The following is a 6232-nucleotide window of genomic DNA, read 5'->3' as shown; positions in this document are numbered from 1 at the left end:
GTAAAAATTATTTTATCAGAAATAATTTTTTCACCCCCTGGAAGAATGATTTGCTCTGTGTGTAACAATAAAATGGAACAGGTGGAAAACTTTATGGTTTGTGCAGAGGGGCATATTGTCCATAATACGATTTTTATAGATGATACTGAGTTTGCACTTATGGGAAAAAATAGAATAGTCCATAAGAAGGCAGAAATAAAAGCTAAACCAAAGCCATTGGATAAAAATATTGCTACTTTGCATGGATTGGTTGTTTTTTTTGATTTGTATCGGGAAGCGATGGATTTTTTTGATATAAAATCGGAGGACTATTTTAAATATTTTACGGGGTTATATAGAAAAACATATGGCAAATTGGAAAAGGTTTTGAGAATCAATGACATTGCAAACGAGAAAAGAAGAAGATGGAAATGCCGTAAGGCTAACGAGGCGCAGATGGCATTATCAACTGAACAAAATGGTTTATTACAACTTTTTGATTCGTTGAGCACTCCTCCATCAAATCTACAGGATTCATCTTTAAAAAGTATTCTTTCAGATCCTGAACTACATAATCATGCAACATCACCCTCATTTGCCGATTTTCAAGCTGTTATCTATATGGCAGTTCGTTTCCAGAGGGAATCCACAGGAAATATTTATACCGCAAAGGAATTTCATGAGAAGTATGCCTTGTTTAATGGGTCACAGCGTCTTTTTAATATAGTGAAAAAACATCAATTCCCAAAGGAGAGTTGGAGTGGATTCTATTCAACTTTATCAGTTGGATCAACTCTTGGATTAGAATCCGGGGTTAGACGTCTCGTAAAAAGTTCCTCTTTCGTAAGACCTGATATCATGGTAATGCATATGTGCAATAAGTTTATCTCTGGAATGGATACTGATTTGGAAATGTTTAAAAATTATTTGTCCTATGTTTGTGAAATTTGCAATGTTGTAATTACATCTTTAATGATTTTTTATTTCGAAAAATTCTTTTACATTTTAGATTCACAACATTTTTATGTACCAGAAATTACAATCTGTGGATTTCTATTAAACTATTTTTTAAGCTTAAAAGAGTCGAATGTGCATGTACTGGATAGTCCAACTACTAATTTAGACATTGACCCAAAAGATCATAGAAATGGAAAGCATTCTGAGATAAATAATCTAGACAATAATGAAGAACCGGAGGATAATTACAAAGAACAATATTGGAGAAAAACCATAACAAATTCTACTTTTAATGAAATCAATTCTGGAAACACAATTTGTAATACCTCTTATGAGAGCAACATGGTAATTCGAGGCATGGAAGATAATAAATGCTCGGATATTGTGCAACGAAAAGAATGTAAGGCACTACCGAATTGTAACTATGAAAAAGTGGATATTGATTCTCTAGAATTGTTACTTTCTCGATTTCTTGGCTTGAATGTTGAAAAGTTTTTACAATCAATATATCTACCAATTAGTAAGTTATTGGAGAAATGGACTCATCATAAAAGTTATAGAGAATCGAAAGGCCAAAGCCGATCAAATAGGGCTTCAACTAATGAGTTGGATAAAAGCACATGTGGTTCACGTTTGTTTAATTCAGATGAGGCCAATGATTATATAGCGGAAAATGAAATATCTGAGGAAGAGCGGGTATTACGTCTTCTTCATAACAAGAAGAAAGGTTCAAAGAGAGCAAAATATAGGTCATTTTAAGCTGTTCCAAATGTCTCACACAGTGCATATAAGCTTCAACTTAATATTTGTAGTAGTTATTTTGCTCTTCCTTATGGTGTAAATATATTAATTAAGGTTATCTAACTAAAAATTTATTCTTCCTGGAAATGTTCCCATAAATATTTTTGTGTAGAAAAGCGATTTTTTATTGAATGCATTTCTAATTGATTTTCCACAAATGTGTTAATGTAAGACTCATCATCTATACATGAAACAGATTTATCAAGTTTAACCATAGAAGAAGAGGAGGGGTGGGAATTTTGCTAGAAATAAAATATTTATATAACAATTTGGTCTTTTATAGCCTAAAAATAAAAGTGATTACTTTGTACACACAGTATTTACCTCATGACATCCCAATTTTCCATTTCAAACTCTTAATTGTAAAATGGATTAATATACAACAGTGATAGCTTATTAAAGTGCAACAAACTATTTTTGATTCGATTATCTCTAATACTATGTTGTTATTAACGAAAGAGAACACTAATTGCATAATGAATTAGTTAATGTGCCGAGCAGTATGCCTGGCTGGCTCAATCGGTAGAGCATCAGACTCTTAATCTGGGGGTTGCGGGTTCGAGCCCCGCGTCGGGTATTTTATTTTCAAACCGATTAACAATTTTTACCTTATCTTTTAAATGAATCTAGAACCAGGCCATATGTTCATTTATTCTGTCAATTACAACGAAAAGCAAGCTACTTTCAAATAAAAAATGGTTGGGACCCATTTTGTGCCCAGGAGATTTCAGTTCAAATCTACCTAGCTGAATTCTTTTATCTTCGATAAAATAGATAATAGTTTGATAAAATTTTCACCCATGTCTAAGCTAATTTCCGATGAGTTTGGATTGTCTTTTCAAATAAAAGAAAATGGAGCTGATGAGATAACTGGTGTAGATTGTATTTTTGCCAATATAAATACGGTAAACTCCATTGCATCGTTTCTTTCCACTTCTCTTGGGCCCACGGGAATGGATAAAATACTAATTAGTAAGGATGATAAAATAACCGTTACAAACGATGGGGCAACTATCTTGAATGAGATGGACATGACCAACAATCCAATTAGTGCTTTGATAGTTCAACTGAGTCAATCCCAGGATGATTCGATAGGCGATGGTACCACAAGCATTGTAATCCTGGCATCAGCAATACTTCAATCTGCTAAGGTTCTTATCGAAAAAGGAATGCATCCCATAAAAATTTCCGAAGGGTTTGATGTTGCCTTAAAGTTAGTTGTATCGGAGATGGAGCGGATTAGTGAAAATGTTTCTGAAGATTCCTCCAATATCAAGAAATTAGATTTAGTTGGAAGCGTCAGTAAAAGCGTCCTCTTAAACGCAGCAAGAACAAGTTTAGGATCCAAGATAGTCTCTGTTGCTGATTTAAGTCAGATATGTGTCGATGCAATATGTGCTGTGGCAGACTTGGAAAGGAAGGATGTCGATTTAGAGCTTATTAATGTCCGAACTAAAATCGGTAAATGCCTAACTGAAACCAAACTGATTAATGGGATTGTTTTGGATAAAGAATTCAGTCACATTCAAATGAGAACAGAGATAAAAAATGCAAAAGTTGCCCTTTTATGTTGTCCATTTGAGCCTCCAAGACTTAAGAATAAGAACAAGGTTCTAATTAAAACAGTTGATGAATATAAAAAATTAGGAGACTATGAGAGGGAAAAGTTCTTAGAAATGATTAAATTTATTAAGGCAGCTGAAGCTGACATGGTTATGTGTCAATGGGGTTTCGATGACGAGGCAAATAGTCTGCTTTTGGAGTATGATCTACCAGCTATTAGATGGGTCGGAGGCTATGAACTTGGGCATATTGCAACACATATAAATGGAGCAATTATTTCCAGGTTTGAAGATCTAAGAAATTGCGATTTGGGGATTGCAAATGTTAAGCAGGTCTGCTTAGGAACTGGTAGTGAAAAGATTATAATTGTGGATACAGATACTAATGAAACATCAAAAGGTAAGAGAAGTGTTACAATATTGATTCGAGGCTCTACAGAATACGTGATGAGCGAGGCGGAAAGATCAGTCAGAGATGCATTGTGTGCAGTCAGAAACATTCTTTGTAATGATAGAATAGTTTATGGGGGAGGAAGTATAGAGTTGCATCTGTCAGTTTTTCTAGACAAGCTTGTAAATAGTGAATATTTGGCGGATAGTCCTGAACGTATTACAAATGGATACTCTCCAGAGATTATGGATTGTATTAAAGCATTTTCAGTATCACTTTTAGAAATTCCACTTTCGCTTGCAAAAAATAGTGGGTTTGAACCGTTGAGTTATGTTGAACAACTGAGGAAATTGCATGTTTCTAGCATTGGAAACTTCAGAATTGGGGTGGATTGCTTTGATATTGGAGAGAAAGATATGAAGAAGAAAGGAGTGTTTGAATCACTGGTTAGTAAGACCAGTCAATTTCAGATGGCCACCGATTTAGTTAATACTGTTTTAAAGATAAACGATGTAATCAAAACAGAATAAATTTTTTAAGTATTGGGCATATAATTTTTATAAAAAAATGATTGCTCTTCAAATTTTGTCATTCCCAATGAAGGTTAAATATTTAATTGTCCAAACATCAAGTATATACTATGAAGTACCCTTAATCTGCAACTTGTTTGTAGACATGGGGAAAGTTTTTGGCAGAAACTTGCTAATTTTTACAATAAATATTAAAAATATTTTTTGGTAATCCATGGAAAAGGAAAAAATTGTGAAATTCATCTCAAAAGAAATCAAGAGAAACGGTTTAAATAGAAATTTTCGGTCAGAAATTTTGGAAATGATTGATGCTAACCTAATAGATGATAGGATGTCCCTTGACACCGCATTCACCACATTTTTACTAAAATATTCAAAACAATTTCCAGTATTTGAATCTATTTTGCGAAAGAACTATCTTTTTGACTTAAGCTTTTTTGTAGAACAATCCATTGATGTAGAGCAGATTAAAAATGTATTTAGTGATAGAATAGAATATATTTACTCCGAAAATGCAGAAAATGAAATATTTGTTGGCATTAAATTTAGCGATAAAATCTATGAGTCTATAAAGAACCTTGCTATTAGAGAATATCTAATTCCATATTATCTTATTGGTAAGATAGTCAAACTTTCAGAAATTAAGTTTGGTGAGCTAATTTTCAGTGATGAAATTAAGTATGAACCCATAACAGAAGACTTAAGAAAGAAACGAATAAATGCCCCAAAGCACATTCCTATAGATGCACATAAGTATTTTATGGAGCTGGTTCAGCATTTAAAAGCATTGAACCTTCCATTAGAAATAGTTGATTACGAGCTAATGGATCCATTTACTAATATAACCAATCACTATGTGGGATATATTTTTCTAGAGGAAACTGCCCAGTGGCCAGATGATTATGAAGCAAGAAATTATGCAAAAGTAGCATTTTATTGCTTTATGTTCAACAGGAGTCAATTCAAATGCCATATCTCCAACGATTCTATTTCATTTAAATATAAGAATATATTTTTTACTTTAAAGATTATGTTAAAATCAGATTGTGGTGTTAAATACCGTGCCAATTTGAAGATACAGAAGATAATATCTGAAGATGAAGGCTTACAGAGAAAGATTAGAATGGTTAAGAGTTTGTTGTCTTATTATGGATTTTATCCGTCTATTTTTAGTGATTTTATGGTTGATGCAATTTCAATATCAGTAAGAAATGTAATTGGGGATGCAAAGTTTATTGATATGTTTTTAAAATTAATTTTTGATGCTTCCATTAGTACTTCAATAGATTTAGATTCTTTGAAATTGACAACCTCTAAAATTGACAGTAGTTCCATCAAGCAGTCTCACCATATTGTAGATATCTTTACTGATGGGGAAAAATTCCGGCTCACCCTTCCTAAAAGAGAACTTATAGATGAATTACGATTAGTTATTGGAGTATTAAAATATAGAGCTCCCATACAATCTCCGATAGGTAATGTTGCATTCGAGAATATCTCAAGCAAGTCTTCTTCGGGACCTGAAGCACAAGATAATGAAGAATCGAATGATTTTAATGATGCAGACTGCCCATTGCTGGATAAGACTATAAATTACAGTTTGGAATCAAAATACTACTCAGCCATTGATTCAGACAATATTAGTAGTTTAACTAATACATCGCAAAGTAAAGATCCGGTAAACTCCCCAAAAAATAATGAGAGATCCAGTAGTGATCCTAATTTTAATTATATCCAATTTGATGATAAATGCCGTTTTAAACTCCCACCGTTACCTGATTTTGATTCATATGATTTTGTATTGAGTAAAAAAGAATTCAGGGGGTTTGATGAAATTTGTGGTATGTTTCCATCATCTTTTCTGCTTGGAGTTCCTGAATATGACTTTCTTAAATATAAGAATACTACTCTTTATTATTCGCCATACAATAAGATGCTAATGGTTAAGACAGATCAAAATTTTGTTGAAAATATGATAATTTTAGAAACCTCATTTAACTTTATAAGGTCAA

General features: G+C 32.8%; 1 non-coding gene across 1 annotated transcript; it reads left to right on the top strand.

Annotated features, from left to right (window-relative positions):
- Nucleotides 1-2241: 2241 nt before the first annotated feature.
- Nucleotides 2242-2314, top strand: TRNAK-CUU (transfer RNA lysine (anticodon CUU)). The gene has a single exon. It is a non-coding gene; the product is annotated as a tRNA-Lys (tRNA).
- Nucleotides 2315-6232: the final 3918 nt, after the last annotated feature.

The sequence above is a fragment of the Rhyacophila brunnea genome, unplaced genomic scaffold, assembly GCF_057557595.1.
Source record: "Rhyacophila brunnea isolate RB1 unplaced genomic scaffold, BYU_Rbru_1.0 scaffold_186, whole genome shotgun sequence".
NCBI classification, from domain to species: domain Eukaryota; kingdom Metazoa; phylum Arthropoda; class Insecta; order Trichoptera; family Rhyacophilidae; genus Rhyacophila; species Rhyacophila brunnea.
This window is presented reverse-complemented; position numbering and strand designations above follow the sequence as displayed.